Source organism: Macrobrachium rosenbergii, chromosome 58 (genome assembly GCF_040412425.1).
Source record: "Macrobrachium rosenbergii isolate ZJJX-2024 chromosome 58, ASM4041242v1, whole genome shotgun sequence".
Lineage (NCBI taxonomy): Eukaryota > Metazoa > Arthropoda > Malacostraca > Decapoda > Palaemonidae > Macrobrachium > Macrobrachium rosenbergii.
Genome location: NC_089798.1, coordinates 1,705,922 through 1,723,421, shown reverse-complemented (window position 1 = coordinate 1,723,421; position 17,500 = coordinate 1,705,922). Strand labels below are relative to the sequence as shown.

At 40.8% G+C, this 17,500-nt stretch overlaps 1 protein-coding gene across 2 annotated transcripts in view; it reads left to right on the top strand.

Annotated features, from left to right (window-relative positions):
- Nucleotides 1–17,500, top strand: part of LOC136837198 (putative neural-cadherin 2) — a 1,292,835-nt gene that overhangs the window by 890,585 nt on the left and 384,750 nt on the right. The gene's annotated exons all lie outside the window — the stretch shown is intronic.

The following is a 17,500-nucleotide window of genomic DNA, read 5'->3' as shown; positions in this document are numbered from 1 at the left end:
CGATGCCGATAACATCTTCATCGCCTCTGCTAGGGAATTAGCAATACTATATACTGTATTAAAGTGAAGTTGAGCAAATAATAATTATAGTAATAATAAGAAACATAGCGATAAGAAAGACTAAAGATAGAATAGCAAGCCCTCTTTGACAACAGTTTCTGTGCTTATATTTCACCGTTAAAAGTAAAAGTTTTGTACTACTGGATATGATTAATGAGGAGAAAGAACGGCACAACAGAGTGCACATATTCACAGGAAGTACCTAAAAAAAGTGCAGAACATACAGTATATATATATATATATATATATATATATATATATATATATATATATATATATATATATATATATATATATATATATATATATATATATATATTTTTTTTTTTTTTGTGCTGCTTTCTCTAAAAATTAAAATTCTTCCTTTTCCTCCATCGATCCCTAACGCTAAAATATCTACATAGATTTTCTGTTTTCCGATTTTTCTCCTATGATAAATATTTCGTTTTCCTTACCGGTTATCTACCACTTGCCAGGACTCGCAACTATCGCTCGTTCTCCCCTACCGACGGGTGCCTTAGGGCTCAAAGAGGTTTGTAACCCCGCTGTTAACCTTTCATTTCACACCATTTCATTGGCACGCCCATAAATCACAAATAAAGTAATTCATATTCATTTCATACATCAAAAAATTTCACCTGCATTTAAATTAAACTTCAATTAATTTAAATGTTGTTATTGATTGAGCTGAGCATAGAGCAGCCCGTAAGTGATTTTTGATGTGCAGGTGAAATTAAGGATATGAGTGTGATTACTTTATTTGTGATTTATATGCCAATGAAATGGTGTGAAATGAAAGGTTAACAGCGGGGTTACAAACCTCTTTGAGCCCTAAGGCACCTGTCGGTAGGGGAGAACGAGCGATAGTTGCGAGTCCTGGCAAGTGGTAGATAACCGGTAAGGAAAACGAAATATTTATCATAGGAGAAAAATCGGAAAACAGAAAATCTATGTAGATATTTTAGCGTTAGGATCGATGGAGGAAAAGGAAGAATTTTAATTTTTAGAGAAAGCAGCACAAATAGAAGAGCTTAAGTAGTGGTTAGAGCAGTGTTTCTCAACCAGTGCGGCCGGGCGCACTGGTGCGCCGTGGAAGGTAGCCAGGTAGCGCCCCAAGATAACAAAAGATTTAATTTATGTAATATGTTTATATTTTAAAACTTTGATTTTCATATATTTTAGAGACATCAAGTATGTGATTTCTAAGTCTGAGTCAAGTCTTCGCCACTGGACATTTTGAACTGGAAAGTAAATTCCTTAATGGCTTTATCTTCAAGAAGCAGTGGATAATCCTTTTCCTTTCTTTGGGGATTTAAATCGGTCATTACTCACCTCTCTCTCTCTCTCTCAAAAAAAAAAAAAAAAAAAAATAGATACTGTCTATAATTCCATCTCCTGCTAATCTCCTTTTGAAATGTTAGCCACAAATGACAACCGGTAAAGGCCAATGACTTCACCATATGATAAATGAAAAGAACAAAGTTGGTATCAAATTTCCCCTGAGGTCAGTTGATAATAGATGTTAGAATTAAGTAGGACTAAACCAAAATACAGTATTCCAGGTTGGTGACACATAATCCAGGTTAATAACTTCACCATGTGGTGAATGACAGTTCAAAGGGGGTTCATAATTGGGGACAATGACCTCTTTGTCCTGTAAATGCGAAGTCTTCTGCGATTGTGGTCAGTCTGAGGAGGTACCCATGTGCTGCTACATTGCTTTTCAAAGTTGTCGTTCAAGACACTCGGTGAATTATAATTGTTTTTACATATTTAAAAAAATAAACTACCCATACAATGAATATTTTTAAACAAGAAACGCACCAGTGAAGAACTTGATTCTAATAATGAAACTATTTCGAGTGACGTGAAGCGTCCAGCCAAGAAAAATAAGAGTAGACCCATTCGCAAACACGACAGAAGTTGTTCAAGTTCTGGCTTCCTTCACGGGCTGGAGATGACAATCAGCCTCGGCTATTGTGTTTGTTTTGTGGAAGCAAAATGTCAAACGAGACGACGCTTCTTAGTAAATGAAGCAATCATTTTCAAGCATCACATTGCAGTCTTCAAGGAAAACATGTACTTAAGTTATTTCAAAAGCTGACTTGATCAACGCTTTCAAAAGGAGAGCAACGGCGTCTGAGAAAGCTCAAATCGCTTCTTAGGAAATATCGGAAATGACAGCCGTAAAAATGAAGTCACATACTCTCGCCGAATCTATTATTTATTTTGGCCGCTTGTAAGAAGATGGTGAAGACTATTTCAGGAGACAATGTAGAGAAACAGATAAGTAAAATTTCGCCATCAAATGATAGTGTTCTGAGGCGCATTCTAACAGTATTGAAGAAAATGTTTGCTGCAATAAACTTCAGGGTTCATACTGTGCACTCCAAGTTGATGAACCATCCGAAATAGCCAACAAAGCGCAGTTGCTTGCCTTTATTCGCTTTATTGATGGGAAACTATAGTAAATCAGTATCTTTGTTGCAAAGAACTGCTTACCACTACTACAGGCGAAGATATGCTTCATAATTTAAATCATTCTTTTGAGAAATGGAATTTATCCTGGAAGTCGTGTGCCGGAGTTTCTACTGATGGAGCTCTATTAATGACTGGTTCTATTGAAGGTCTTCCATGGTTTGTAAAGCAACACCATATCAAAACTATAACAATTCAGTGTTTAACAACTCAATGTTTCTTTTGATGGCAAAAACACTTGGTACTTAAATTGGAAGAAGCTTTTGATCAACCCCAAGTTGTTGAAATGGTAAAATCTCGTATATTTGAGCTTCTTCGTGAAAACATGGATTCACAACACACACGCCTACTTTTGCGCACTTAAGGTAGATGGCTATCAAGAGATAAAGTACTCTGAACTTCGTCAAGAACTGTTGGCATCTTTTGAGAAAGAAAGGAAAAGTAAATTTTGTTAACTTCTGAAATGTGAGTTTTGGACTTCAAAAATGAGATATCTGACTGAAATGTTTCAACACCTGAATAGTGAGAACGTGTCCATGCAAAGTGGAAATGAAAACCTTCTCTCATCTACCGACAAAATTCAATCATTCCAGAAATAACCAGCAGTTTGGAAAAAGAAAAGCTAGATTAGGCTGTTGGAAATTATTCCTTTGGTTCAATAAGGCCATTCAGACAATTTAATTCCTTTAATAGGGGATCATTTAGCAATTCTGGAAGGTAATCTGAACCAAGCAATACGACTGGATTCGCAAATCTTTCTTTGACATTTCATGGCTTTTCGTTAGCAGAAGAGAAGGAGCTGGCTACCATATCTACTGATCGTGGCTTAAAGATCAAGCAGGAGGTGGTGCCCATCGGTCAGTTCTGGATTTCAATCAAAGAAGAATATCCTTCACTAGCTAGGAAAGCTTTGACTGTTTTACTGCAGTTGTTCACATCGTCTCTCTGTGAACAAGGATTTTCTACCAACATTAAATGTAAAGTTGATCAAATACTAAATCCATTGATGAAGAGATGAGAGTATGTTTATCACATATAAGGCCAAGGTTCAGAAAATTGCGAAATCTCATCAAGCACGTTTCGCATTCAGATACTTAAATGAAAAATATCTTAAAAATAAATGGTTATTTCAGGTATGTCTTTATCATTTTCTTATTTTCAAATTTCATGACTAATTTTTCCATATTAAAATCAAAGATGCGCCCCCGAGTTTTGGATTTTCGTAGGTGCGCCCTCAGGTAAAAGGTTGAGAAACACTGGGTTAGAGTGATAGTTAAAAATTTCGGTCGTTAGACGTGAGGCGGCCGAAAAATGGAGAAGGAAAGCTTTAAGTGGTAGAAATAAGATGCTTGCTAATCAAATGATTAACCACTATCAGAATGCTTGCCTCGGAGCTGCTGTCTTAGGGCATCCCCGGCGGGAGAAATGCAATGATGGTAGCAGATTTCTTCGAACAGACCGTGCACCAATGAGAAAATCCTTTTTCTTTCTATTTTCTTGTCGTTTTTCCCAGTGTTTGCGGTTCTATTGGTTTTTTTACACCCTATATTAGCGGCTTTGGTTAGACACCAAGGAGGTCTAAAGTTGAGAAAAGCATCTGTGGCTGTTGTATTTCCGGGCTTGAGGTTTGAGGTTCGGTGATGGGATTAGGAGTAGGCTGAGGAGGAAGGGAAGAGGCTTGAGGTTCTGGGTTGGGAGTAGATTGATGGGTTGAGGGTGTTGGCTGCTCAGTTTGAGTTCCTATATCGCGACACAAAACAGGCGCTGTTTCAGCCACTTGTTTGGCCGTTTCTACCCGTGGCTCTGGTGGTGTCTTTGGTCTGGGTGCAGGAGTTGCTAAAGGAGGTAGTTTTGACAGGTTGGCTCTTGCTTTCAACTGTGCAATGCGGGACAATCGAGCACTGCATCGTTTGAACCACGCATGATGACGTTCAGAACAGTTGGGGCAATTGGGTGTTGTAGGTTCCCCTTTTTCAGTTTCTCAAAACACAACTCGTTTCATGCTTCTTGCTACAGATGGCGCAGATTGCAGTGCCCCTGCAACGTTCTTGATGGTGACCATATTGCTGACATCTGTAGCACCTGAGAGGCTCTGGTGTGTATTCCTCTGTGGGGAAGTATCCCCATGTCCTAAGCCATACTTGGCTCGGGACTAGTCCTCTGAAGGTGGTAAGGATCTTCCGTGAAGATGCTTTGTATCTGGTTAAACACCTCTCTACATTCACAATATGGGGTAGCTCCAGAAGAGGATCCAGAGGGAGCTCTGTTGGTTAGTTACAGATGATGGCCTTGTTTAGCTTCTCATTTGGGTTTAGTAACTGAAATTCCGTGTTGTCCTTCAGGAAGTCGACTGTTGTTCGGTCTTTTGGAGTAATGGTGAATTCTCCTCTGTGGTTCGGCCATGCTGAGATGTTGATGACAGGGTTGATTGTTTGAACAGCCACTACTGCAGCATACGAGGTCCATCCTTCAGCAGGAAGTACTCGAAACTTCGGTAATGGAGGGTACTCATTTTACGTCGGAGACTTGAGGGTACTCATTTGCGTCGGAGACTGGAGGGGAAGAGGTAAAAGATAAGGGGGATTGGAGTAGGACGGGGGAGGAGGAGGAGGGTCCGAGGACCTCGGAGGACGAGGAGGAGAGATTTGCAAGTAAGAGGAGGAGGTGGAGGGCGAAGGGGGAAGATGGGTGGGTTGGTAGTTAGTGTTTCCTGGTCACTACCGGATCTCTCAAGTGTTTCCTGGTCACTACCGGATCTCTTCTTCGAAACTGGAGGGGGAACTTCGTCCGTGAAGTAACCAGAAGACGGCGGTCGTTTCTTCTTATGTCGAGTCATGGTATCCACTTAACTTTAACAGTGATAAACACCTCCAAACGTCGAGGATAATCCAAAAACAGCTGCTAAGGGCGAGTGATAAAGCCGTGAAACTGTCAAAACAGTATAGGAATTAGCATTAACCAGTGTGGGTCTTATTACATAAGACGAATTTATTCAAACAACAAACAGACAGTCAGTAGCTCTTGCGAGCGGAAATGTAGTGCCTGATACGATGAGGCGAACAATCAGAGGTCAGAGTACAATCAACTGTGTTTGTTGGAGGATGGAAAGATGTTCATAACTCAATATTCAAGACACGAATGACGTTATGATACATATAGCTGGAAAGCTGTCATTGTAATGCTTGCACTAAGAATGATACATTTAACATAACATTAATATGAATGATAATATATGGGCAAAGGATGCGTGACATCTGCTGTGTTTCTTGTATGCGTGTGTTCGGCGTATATGCGAAGAGATGCTCTTTGTGAGATCAGGTGGCCATGTAAGATGGACGTTGTGTGGGTCCGTGTGGCACCCTACAGTTATCGCCGCCAGATTGCTGACTCTTAAGAACCTCATATATATATATATATATATATATATATATATATATATATATATATATATTATATATATATATATATAATATATATATATATATATATATATATATATATATATATATATATATATATATATATATATATATATATATATATATACATATATATATATATATATATATATATATATATATATATATATATATATATATATATATATATATATATATATATATATATATATATATATGTTTATATTGTGTATATGTGTGTGTATATATTATATATATATATATCTAAATATATATAGTAGAGAGAGAGAGAGAGAGAGAGAGAGAGAGAGAGAGAGAGAGAGAGAAGAGAGAAGTAAGTGAAAGTTCATACTAATCATGTGCAGTCATCGTTATTGATTATTACTAGAGTAGCATATAATACTTTAATGAACTTCGTCCAGGAAATGAAAAATATTCTGAAATCATATTATTTTTAGCTCGTAATATCGTTCAAGTTATTAAAAACAGATGATGCAAAATTGTCATCATCTCACATGAAACTGTAATTTCATGAATTTTGAATCGAAAGTAAAACTAGTAAAAAGTATAAAGGAAACATCAACTCTAAGAGGCGCTAAATTTTGTCAAAACAAATCTTCTGAACTAATCCTAATTAATCCAAATTAATCTTTTTGTCCAGAATGAAATGAAAACCGAGAAATGAGGGGTTTCAGAGCAAAAGTTCTTCTTTGTTTCAATTTGAAACAAGAAACATGGTAATCTAACTTTCCCCTTTCACAGAAAGAAGTTAACGCGGGGAATGAGGCAACAACGCCTGGATGTTTCCTAACTTAATTAACTTTATAATGCAATCTCACGGCCAGGAACTCAGCAAAGGGTCTTCGCATATTCTAGCCGTGAAACCTCTGCACCAGCAACACGATATGAAATAAGCAGCTACTATTGTGTTTTCCCTGCGACAGGCATCCAGGGCATACGAATCTTGGATAAAAATAGGGGATGTATGTATGTATATACATACATATATATATATACATACATACATAATATATACATATTTATATATATATACATATATATATATATATATATATATATATATATATATATATATATATATATATATATATATATATATATATATATATATATATATAATCAAAAGAACACATGCGTAATATACTGTACACACACACATACATACAAACATGGGACATATATATATATATATATATATATATATATATATATATATATATATATATATATATATATATATATATATATATATATATATATTGTAATGTGATGTCTCACTGCGACATGTAATGTCTAATGTGATGAATGAAAAAGTAGATTCTTTCCACTCCCATTTAATGAAGAGACATAAACAAACATGAGAGCGGAGGATGAAATCCGATGCTTGTCACTCGTCAGTGACCACTGGCTACCTTATACATCGCATTTGGCGGGAAAGACAAAAGTATTGTCTGCTAAAATACAATGTTGCCACGTTGCATAATTCAGCCAGTGATCTTACAGTATTTATAAGAATAACAAATGGTTAAACATGAATCGAATCTTAAAGGTAACATAAACATACTTCTTCTGTGAAATAATAGTAAAAGTGTACATGAATACATATATTTGATATCTATACACCTCCTCCCCCTTTACACTCGTAGCACCATCTCGAGCGGAACATGGACTCCTTTCAGCGAGTCGGGGTGAGCGACGAGGGGCATTGGGGGCGCTGAGTGATGGCTCTTTTCCTTGCCAAAGCAAGTGGATGCAGGGACTTGGGGAAAGGGTCATCACTCATGTTAGGCACTGGGCATAGATGTATTCGGTTTCGAACCAAACGCGGCCACTAGGAAGGCGCACCTCATACTGTCTTGACCTGCCATGGCCCATCACGATGCCAACCTTGTCCCATCGTAGCGTCTTGGCGTCCTGTATCCTGACATGCTGGCTGATGGTGATCCTGGTTAGAGGGTGGGCATGAGAATTGTAGCGGCTTGTGGCTTGTTCGACGCTGGCAGCAGTATGACGGTCGTAATCCTCAGTCTTAGTTTGCCACTCTTCCGTGAATGATGGGGTGGGCCGGAACACAGGTGCGGAGAGGGTGGCCATAGAGAATCTGCGCAGGGGAGCGTCCAGCAGGGGTCGGAGTGTTCTGAAGCTCCAGCAGTCCTCTATCGAAATCTTCGCAATCTATATTCCCAGATGGGGCTGTCTTGTAATGATGAGATGTTTGGCAGCTTTTACTGTTGCTTCCGCATGTCCATTGGACTGAGGGTAATGCGGGAAGTGATGATATGGTGGACTTCCCAGCATTCAGGTGAATCGCTTAAAGTCTTGGCTGGAGAATGGGGTCCTCCATCCGTCCGTAAGCAGAGTGGGACACCAACTTCACGGAAAAAGACACAAAACATTCTTGTGACTCTAGCTGCAGTCGTGTCGCTTCCACAGGGGACAGTCACAGGCCAGCCTGAAAGCCTATCAGCTATAACAAGGAATGCCTTCCTGCAACATGGAAGAAGTCAGCTGACACACTTTCGAAGGGCCGAGTGGGTGGTCATCGCACATGTAGGGTTCCTGTTGCTGACTGGGAGAAGCTGTTGGCAAGCATTGCAAGCTTCTACTGTATTCTTTATGTCAGCATCGATGCCTGGCCAAAATACTGTCTGTCTTGCACGACGTCGAATAGCTTCGATCCCTCGGTGGCTGTCATGGAGGCGAGCCAAGGTGCGTCACGGAGAGCTGCAGGTATGATGATCCTGGGGCCCTTATAGCACTAACTCTCCATCCGCATAAAGGCTATCCCGCAGCTTCCAATACGGGAGGGCAGAGATGGGAGGTCTTACTGGTTGGTGGGGAAGCCATTGGAGATATATTGGACGAGGCAACTGTAGTCTTGATCCTGAGATGCAGCAGTGCGGAGTTCCTGTAGGGTCCTGTCTTCTTCGATGATGGGTCTTGTTGCCTGATCGTCGGTGGAAATGGTGGTGCTGGTGACAATGCGCCTGACATGGGCAGTTGAGGTGGTGCAGTCTTCCTCATCTTCAGGTGTGGGGCGACTGGTTGGGGAGTGAGATAGGGCGTCTGGTATGCGGAGCTGTTTCCCCGCGCGCCATACTGCAGTGAAGATGTAGGGAGCCACTTTCATCTTGAGGCGTTGCAGGCGTGGATTCTCAATGGCATCCAGGGTGTAGTGGTTGAGGATAGGAATCAAGGGGCGATGGTCAGTCATCACAGTGTAATGCTGAAGTCCAGACAGGTATAGGCGGCACTTAGCCATGGCCCAAGTGACTGCAAGTAGCTCCAGCTCTATAGTGGCATATCGGGTTTCCGTGTCCGTCAGGAAACGGGAGCCACACTGGATGAGACGCATCTGATCCGACCGTGGCCGTTGTCCTGAAGTAGGATCACGGGCGAGCCTGGGTTGAAAGGTGTCAGGACTGGTGGTGAAGTTAGAGCTTTCTTGACATTGTTAAATGCTTGCTCATGGTCAGGCGTCCAGATAAATGAACGTTTCGGGCTCATGAGTGGGCGTAGAGGCTGTGCTGCTGATGAGATATCTGGGGTGAAGTCAGCAAGTTGGTTTACGAGATCCATAAACGACCTGATATCTGTGACATTGGAAGGCGTGGGGAAGTCTCGTATGGCAGAGACCTTGTCAGGGTCTGCTGCAATGCCATCAGGTGATAAGACATACCCGCAGAATTTAACTTGAGGGGCAGCTACAGTGAACTTTTCCTTATTGAGGGTAATGCCGTATTTATGGCACCTGGTCAGCATTTGGTTTATGTGTTGCAGGTGAGAAGGGAGATCCTCGTCTGATAGCAGGATGTCATCTATAACCTTCACACAGTTGGGAATACCTTTGTAGAGCCATATCACCGCGAAGGCAGTAGGCATCACCTGTCGCTGAAAATCCCATTGGGCCACGGCAGTGCTGAAATCTTCCATATGGGGTTATGAACGTGGTCAGATGGCGATCTTCTTCTGCCAACTCCATCTGCCAATACCCATGGAGGGCATCCGCTGTCGTGAAATACTTTGCGGTAGGAGAGATGTTGTGGATGGCGTCATGGGGCGTGGGCGATGGATGTGTTGGGTGGGCAACCTGAGAATTTAAGTGGGTGTAATCCACAGTGATGCGGACACCTTTGTCCTTGGGTACCAGGACCATGGGGTGGCACCATTCGGAGGGTTCGTCGCCACGGGCGTGATGATTCCTTGTTGTACTAAGGAGTCAAGTTCTTCTTTACTTGATCCCTGAGGGCGAACGGAATGGGCCTGGGGCGTATGTAGAGTGAAAGGTGTAGCACTAGGTTTCAGGTGAATCCGCATTGGATGACCTGTCATCTTCTTTAGTGGCTGAGTCTGCAGATCCACCTTGGATATGAGAACGTCGTTGAAATGGCGGAGAAAATAATCCTTAGCAGCTGCAGGTGATGTCATGGAAGAGTCAGGAATCTGGGCACACCTGTTGACATGTGTAACCTTCAGAATGGGCTTTGGGAATTCTGGTGACACTATAGCAAGGGCTCGGCAATGTCCACAGGAGAGGAGGGCAGTCTGGATATCCTCGTGAACATGTATGGTTGCTACACATGACTTGTTGCCAAGGCAAAGTGTTGCTTGGAAACATCCAACGGCTGGTGGCATGGGGATCCGTCTGCAGTCACGACATCTGTCAAGGGTGGAGGTGAAAGTTTTGACCTGGGTATGTGGAGTGCATCCAGGTGCGTGGTGCCAATCACTGTAATGTCTGCTCCTGTGTCGGGGATTAGCTGGAGATGTGATGAGATGTCACCGAATGACAGGGAGACAGTGACTGGTGTGGGGACTCATTATCTGAGTTGGCACCCACGAGACGGCAGCTGGAGTTTGACTTAGTAGGTGATGAGGGCCGATGTCCACTTGGTGTTGGAGATGAAGCTGTAGATCCAGTCCAATTTGTCTTGGTAGACCTGCACATCTTCACGAAGTGTCCCTGTTTCTGGCAGGCACTTCACTGGGTATCCTTAGCAGGGCATTTCTGAGATCGGGGCCAATGACCTGTGCGTCCACAGTTATTGCAAGTGGCACCTGAGGCTGGGCACTGTCCTGAGTTGTGCTTGCAGGAGCAGTTTTGACAGGGGCCGCCATTAGTAGAATGTTGAGAACGCAGGTCGGGAGATCGATGAGAATTCCTCTTCTGTAATCGTTGATTCTTCTTGTATGTAGATACAGCACTGATCTGGCTAGGGCGGATGCAATGGCTGATGCAGTCACGTGTAGACTCGAAGGAGCAGCAGCAAGTCACAAAATCTGCGAGGATGGATGAGGGTTGGAGGGCTAAGGCGTTGTATTAACTCTTCGTCCCTCACTCCCAATCAATATTACCATTTGCAACTGCTTTTCTGCGCAGGAAGCGGGGTTGCCAGTGCATAAATCCACTTCATCAGCGAGATCCTTGAGGCGTGCATAGTAATCTACAAATGATTCTCCCACAGCCTGTTTGCAGGACAATAATTCTCTGCGTCGTAAGGCCTCATTTCTGAGACTGCAAAAATGCTTTTGCAGTGTATCCAACACCTCTGTAAGGGAAAGTGATGTGTCGAGGGATGCCTCCAGTGTATGCGTAAGCAGACGTTGAACTTCCAGGGAGATGCAGGTCCTCAGGTGAATCAGCTGGGAGGCTTGATGCAAGCTGTCAAGTCCAACTAAGGCTGCATAATCCTCAAAACGAAGACTCCATTGACGAAAAGCTTGATATGTTGCATCTTGTTGCAAAAGAGGTGGGGGATGGACCTTAGGCTGGCTAGAAACTGGGTGTATGCACAGCAACACTAGAGTTTTGGGCAACAGGTGTGACAGGGGTTGCAGATGTGGTGTCAGGTTGCTGGGTTGCTGAGACTGTTGCGTGATGCCAGCTGTCCTGACAGCAGTGTAAAAAGAGCCATGAATCGATGGTTATCTTCCTGTCGTGATTGCTCCATTTGCTGTCTGAAGGTCTGCTCCTCTTGTCTCCTCGCTCTTGCTCTTGTAAGCTGGAAGTCTGAAGAAATGAATCAGATGTAATATATCATTGCCGTGGTCTCCTGGTCTATTGGGAGTCAGGGAGGCGGTAGTGTCGAGCTGGTACTGTCATCAGCGGCTGCGAGATGCATTGGTCCGTCGTCTCCCATCGGGTTCGTTTGTCTGACTGTCTGTCTGATCAGTCAACTCAATCAGCTGTTCATCTTGCTGAGCCATGTTGAGTCGGGTATCGTAAGATAGCTTAGACTGTGCAGAGTGCTAGGAAAATAATCAATTCACTGTATGTAAGCGAAGAAATACACAAGGAGTTATTTAAAATTAAAAGATTCTGTTGTAGTATTTGCAGAACGAAGTATTCAGGCAACGAGTGAGTGAGTGGTGCGTGCGTGTGTGTGTTGTCTCGGTGGGGCGGGATGTGCTGGGTCTCTGAGCGGGGTAGGGTGGTGGCTGGGTAGGCGGAGCTTGAAGGCGAGGCTCGCTGCTGTCGCTCGCTAGCCTGGGCCTGGCTACCACCTCAGTCTCCCTCGATGCATGATAGGAGGCAGACGTTCAGTATGTTGATGAAAGCGCGCCCGAATTCAAATATTCCCGCTTGAAACTTGTGATGGCACGATCACGGAATACCGCACTGCACTACAACACACTACACTCCAAACCTTGCACTGCACAAACACTGTATCACTCCTGAAGACACTATAATGCACTGCTGCAGACACTGGCCTGAAAATCCTGAGTCACTGTATGAATCCAATGTGCTTGAGACATAAACACTGGGTAATGGCGGTCGTCGTCTTGGATTCCAATGTGAATCGGCTGAGATCTGTCCCGGGAAATACTCACTGCGCCATGTGGGTTGGTGCCCTACCACATACGTCCATGTAATGGATGGAACGAAGGGTGATGAAATAATACTGTAGGTTCTTTAAAATCCCGTATATTGACAGATATACAGCGGCGTGAGGCTGGAGGAAGATCCGTACATCACGACAGAGTGACCACAGGACAGTAACTAACTATACATCATATAAATGGCAGGAAACAATAGCGGTGTTGCTGCATGTAATTACATTGTTGCCACGATGCGTAACATAGCTAATGATATACATTAAATAACATCAGAATAAATGATAATGTGCATAATATTAAGTAAATAAAGTATATCCCTGAAAATACATTATACACATGAGTGCATGTAATTGTATGTGCACTGTAATAGTATATGATATCTATACAGATAACGAAGCCATGAGGGCAGCTACGCACACGAAGTGACACATTTCCGCAGATGGGTAGTCCTATCCTGCAATCGAACACTTACGGTTACTTAACTGGGACTAACACTACAATGAAGAATCGGGGAATTGCATAGAAGATGCCTAGATTGGACTCAATTCCCATGACTCGAACATCAAACGATTACATTACTCATCTCGTAAATGCTTAGCAAATTAAACACCACAAAATATAAAGCAAAATAGGAAAGGAGCACAGTTGGAGAATAGGGAATGCAGCTGACAAAAAACCTTAAAACCTGGTACTTTACCTTTCTTTAGGAGCTGAAGTTCTCTTCTTATAAGGGCCAGCGATGGGGAGGGCAAGAAAATGAATTCACATCAAAAGTTACTTTGGATACTGCTCGCCATGTGTCCTGCATAGGCAGGTAAATGGAGCAAGGGAAGGAGCTTTGTTCTTAGTGTCCGTGCCGGCAATTCTGAGAGTTAGCTTCTTTGTCCAGGGTCCTTTATAGCTTCGGAAGTTACAACTTTCTCGTCCTAGATGGCGTTGTGATCACTCTGCCCATGTGGGAACTGCAGGCAGTGTGGTTTCAAATTCAAAATGGCAGAACACACGTGGTCAGCCCACCAGCTGTCCTGCCTCGGGCGACGATCAGCTCTGGTCGGGTCCATACCTGGAGTTTTAGGGATTTCCGACAGCACTTTGGACAGGAAAAGGGTTTAAAGGGGTTTTCCCCCAAAAAGGCAGTGGTGAGAGGTTTTATGGGTGAATTTCTTACAGTGGATCATACTAAATTCATCTTATTTAAGTATTAGTTCGGGAAAAGGTGGCGTAGGAGGGAATATTCTTGATATATATATATATATATATATATATATATATATATATATATATATATATATATATATATATATATATATATATATATATATATATATATATATATATATCGTGTGTGTATATATATATGTGTGTGTCTGTGTGTGTGTATGTATGTATGTATGTTCGTTCAGATTCTTTCACACACTCCCTTTCCCTGGCAACAAATTAAATTAGGTTATTGATTTCCTTTGCCACTTCAATACTTCAATTACTTTTGGACTATTAAGAGAGCTCCATCCGCAAAAAGCATCGCCAGAACCCAACGTAAACCAGCAATTTATTTTTCCCCTCTACGAATGACGTCCTGAAAAAAAAAAAAAAAAACTGAATGAATAGGAAGGGAACGGAACCATTCAGGAGGTTTGGCCACGACCGCTGAAATCCATATTATTTGTCGTTTAATTTCCATCCCGATTTAAGCGAAGAATGTTAGTAGATTTTATTTGTCACCTTCATATATTGTATCCCTCTATGTTCTCTTGCCATTGACCCACATATGCTAATGAAATCCCGAATCATTTTCGTTTTATTGGCCATAACGGCCATCATCATACGTTTTAATCTTTATAAAGGAGGGGAAATGCAACAAGCAATAAAAGAAAATAATCAGAATTTAAGAAATAGAGAAAAGAGTGAACGTCAAGAGGACGAGCGCTTAGTCACTGGAAAGTCACCCGGTTCACACCGGCGAAGTGAATCGCGAAAGCCTCCCAGTATAATGCTGATGGACTGGTAATAAAACTGGAATTGGGTAAGAGTCAATTGCTCGTGCAAAATCTTCTTTCAATGCGTGTGGTGTAACCGTGGAAAGAAACCGTGAAGGAAAAGAGAACGGCCGAAGGGGAGAAACGGCAACGGCAATATATATATATAGAGAGAAGGAAGAAAATGAAACACGTTTTGCAAAAGGGAAATTGATGATTGGCGAGAGGAAACGATTTGCAAGAATAAATGTCCAAGTGAGAACAGGGAGAGAAGGACAAGTAACAAAACGTTTGATACATCGTATTCTGGAAAAGAATGGATAAACAAAAACGAACTTCCTGGAAATGCAAATGGAGCATATTAACACCCACTCTTTCATCTCTTTGCTAATATCCTTAAATGCATTGACATTGCATTCATTCAGCGAATATTCTTGTTTATTTGCTTTATACCCCCATATTCGCACAGTCGATCTCTCACTCTCTCTCTCACACACACACACATATATATGATATGTAATATGATATGTATATATATATATATATATATATATATATATATATATATATATATATATATATATATATATATATATATATATATATATATATATACATACATACATACATACATTTACTTTCCAGCTCCAGAGAGAGCTCAAGTAACACATATCAAAAAGCTTTCATGCCCCCTACGAAATGAAATTTGTTAATTACTCTGATCCCAGATTGCCTCGATCTTCTACGGCTTTGCCATTTTAAGCAAATAGTTCCTCTGCAGATCTAGTTTAGCATGGAGATGGGCATATTAAAAAAAGTATACCTTAGTTTAACCAGACCACTGAGCTGATTGACAGCTCTCCTAGGGCTGGCCCGAAGGATTAGGCTTATTTTACGTGGCTAAGAACCAATTGGTTAACTAGCAACGGGACCTACAGCTTATTGTAGAATCCGAACCACATTATATCGAGAAATGAATTTCTGTCACCAGAAATAAATTCCTCTAATTCTTCATTGGCAGGCCAGAGACTAGAACTCGGGCCTAGCAGAGTGTTAAAAGAGAATTCTACCGACTCGTGCAACGAGGAACTAAGATAGGCATGCGCTAAAAGCTAAAGGCTCAAGGATAAAATGAAGCAGAAGAGTAGAAGTTTCTGTTTGTTGCTTCATACTTGATCCTTGATGATAATAGGTACTGGTAGTTTAGACCTTCTTCAACTACCAGTACCTCTTATCATCAAGGATCAAGTTCGACGTAACAAACATAAACTTCTCTTGTGCTCCATTTTATCCTTAAGCCTTTAGCCTTTAGCACATGCCCATCTTCATGCTAAACTAGATCTACAAAGGAACTTTTTACTAAAAATGGTAAACCTTTAGAATATACAGGCAATCTGGGAACAAAGTAATTAACAAATTTAATTTCGTGAGGGGCACGAAAGCTTTTTGATATGGGTTACTGGCGCTCTCTCTGAGTTATATATATATATATATATATATATATATATATATATATATATATATATATATATGCGTGTGTGTGCGTGTGGGAGTTATGTATATCTATGTCTTATATATAAGTATTCGTATGTGAAAATGATTACTTTTAGATAAAAAAATCTATCACGATTTTTCATGCAATACAATTCTTTATACAAAGAATAACGTCGACAGTTTTATTCATATATGTTCACGGACAGCGATAATTTCCATAAAGATTCATTACTGAAGGAAAAGTTAAAGAGTTTGAAGGAAAAGCTTACTCTGACGCAGACAAATTTGCTATGACGTGGAGTTACGAAAGAATACTTTTTTTTTTCTATACTGCCAACAAAATTTGAGCATATTCATAAAAGAAACATAAAGTTCGGATAATTTCAATTCAGTTAATTTTCCTGATAAGGGTAACAGTCACGCTACGTAAAAAGGATAATTCCCTTTGATTATATAAAGTATTCGCTCTTACAAGGGATTAGCTTGTAATACTTCGAAGTTTGCAGTGCTTTGGTATGTTTTAAGATCAAACTTCTTAGCGTTCAATCATAATATAAACACTGGCTTATAAGTAATCTTATCATGATTCCTTTAATAATACGGATTAACTCTCTGCGGATTATACATCAACATGTCGCGGGTTGGCGTCTCCCCCAGGGCGATGAAAAACCACTTCGGTGAGTGGTTGAAGCCAACATTCTTTGGAAGCATCAATTTCAGGCCAATGGCCCCTTTTGTGCACTGGTTCCATGTGAATAGGTTTCATCTACTGAAATAATAATAATAATAATAATAATAATAATAATAATAATAATAATAATAATAATAATAATAATAATAATAATATGTAGGCAGTTAAATCCACGGTAAAATATCTGTGGTTCTGTTTCAGGGTAACTTCATAAGTGAACAAATTACTTCGAGATTCAGAAATATACTCATCACACTGAAAAAACCTGCTGTAAGTAAAATATGGCTTCAAAGCTATTTATAAATACCTAATCCAAAAATTAAAGGGACATTCAGGTATCTATTTAAAAATGAGCACAATTATTATTTGTTAAATAGCTTCTCCAGCATCATTGTAGAAGAAAAAAGTATAGTGAAAAGCCTAGTATTTTTTGACACAAGTAATTGGTGTGCTTCTTGTAATAATTGTACCTGTAGAAATATTTTTCCTTAGTCATTTTTTTCCTCAACAACTACCAGCTATTT